We start from the raw sequence: 2067 nt of genomic DNA on the forward strand, positions 1-2067 counted from the left end.
ATGATACTGAAGGAGGAAGTCCAAGGTGCATTGAAGGAATTGGCAAAGAACAAGGCACCAGGAATTGATGGAATAAAAATTGAAATCTTTTAGGAAAGTGAGGCGGCACAGGAGGCACACACTCATCTATGCCAAGAAATTTGGAAAACAACTATCTGGCCATCTGATTGGAAGAGATTTGTATTTATGCCCATTCCAAAGAAGTGACCCAATGGAATGCAGAAATCATCGGACCATCACTTCGATATTCCATGCGAGTAAAGTTTTACTAAAGGAACTATAGAAACAGCTGCAAGCATACATTGACAGAGAACTTCCAGAGGTTCAAGCGGGATTCAGAAGAGGCCATGGAATGAGGCATATCATTGCTGATGTCTGATGGATCTTGGCTGACAGCAGAGAATCCATATCAGTAGCCACTAGCAAAAGTTCAAGCTGGGCTCTTTCTAGCCAGAGCTGAGCAATGGGCCATCTCCAGGGACAACTGGAACAAGTGCCGCAAGACCAGGGGCAAGAGAAAGCCCTACCACAAGAAGCGGAAGTATGAGCTGGGACGCCCGGCGGCCAACACTAAGATCGGCCCCGCCGCATACACACAGTACGTGTTAGAGGAGGTAACAAGAAGTACCAGGCTCTGAGGCTGGATGTGGGGAACTTCTGGGGCTCTGAGTGTTTACCTGGAAAACAAGGATCATCGATCTTGTCTACAATGCATCCAATAATGAGCTGGTCCGCACCAAGACCCTAGTGAAAAACTGCATCGTACTCGTTGAGAGCACACAGGACCGGCAGTGGTACGAGTCCCTCTGGGCCACAAGAAGGGAACCAAACTGACTCCTGAAGAGGAATAGATATTAAACAAAAAGTGATCAAAGAAAATGCAGAAAAAATACGATGAAAGGCAAAAGAATGCAAAAATCAGCAGTCGTTTGGAGGAGCAGTTCCAGCAGGGTAATCTTCTTGCATGCACCGCTTCAAGACCAGGCCAGTGTGGCCGAGCAGACGGCTATGTTCTAGAGCGCAAGGAGCTGGCTTTCTATCTGAGGAAAATCAAGGCCCGGAAAGGCAAATAAAGCCTCCTCCCTCACATTCAGCACATGTATTAAACGTATTTAGTCTAAAAAAAAAAAAAAATTTTCAAGACGGCCACCCTGCCATGCCAGCTGACAGCCCACCTGTTTCTTTCTCTTTCACTGTTCCTCTTCAGCTTCCTCTTTCAGAGAGCGCTCAGTCCATCTCTGTCCTATTGTCTGAAGCTTGGGGGTTCCTGGATCACCATCTGTATCTGTTGTGCTTGATCTCTCATGGCCTTGTAGCCAGTGCATCTGCTACTCCACTATCCAGGCAGCTCCCAAAGGTTCATTAAAAAAAGGAAAGTCCAATGAACTCAGCTGGATTTAGAGTTTGATTTTCTGGTCTTGGAGCAGGGTGTGGCTATGGATCTCAGTTGAGACACCGATATTGTTATAGTGAAAAAACTGCAAGTGTCCAGAGCTGGACTTCTGCCGCGTGGGAGCCTTGGTCTCGCCATGCACACATGCTCCCTCCCTAGCAGCAATAAGTTCTACTTCTGAATTTGTCAAGTCTGAGATGCCTGAGCGATGTCCCAGTGTAGATAATGAGGAGGCAGTGGAATTAGAAGATGAAGTCACCATGGAGCTGCCCAGTTGGAAGTCATGAGCATATGTGCAGTATCAAAAGTTACAGGAATGGATGATATCTGTGAAGGGGGGGGGTGGTCAGGAGTAAACCTTGAGGAACTTCAGGTAGAGGAGGAAGAAGATCTGCAAGGGATGAGAAGAAGGAGCCAGAGAAGTGGAAGGAAAACTCAGAAGAGTGTTGCTGGAAAGTGGAAACGGTCAACTGTCAAATTCTGCCTAGGGGTCAAGTAGAAGGCATGATGCCTGAAAAATGTCTATGGATTAAATTTGGCAACATGGAAGTAACTGGTGGCCACTACAAAATTAGTTTCAGTGTAATTGTTGTGCAGTACTGTTGAATCAATTCCAACTCATAGCAACCCTGTATAGTGTTTCCAAAGAGCAACTCATGGGTTTGAACCACTGA

General features: G+C 46.4%; 1 pseudogene; it reads left to right on the forward strand.

Moving 5' to 3' along the window:
- Positions 1-211: 211 nt before the first annotated feature.
- On the forward strand, positions 212-1073 carry LOC102831821 (annotated as a pseudogene).
- The last annotated feature ends 994 nt before the right edge of the window (positions 1074-2067 follow it).

The sequence above is a fragment of the Chrysochloris asiatica genome, unplaced genomic scaffold (genome assembly GCF_000296735.1).
Source record: "Chrysochloris asiatica unplaced genomic scaffold, ChrAsi1.0 scaffold00026, whole genome shotgun sequence".
In the NCBI taxonomy this organism is placed as follows: domain Eukaryota; kingdom Metazoa; phylum Chordata; class Mammalia; order Afrosoricida; family Chrysochloridae; genus Chrysochloris; species Chrysochloris asiatica.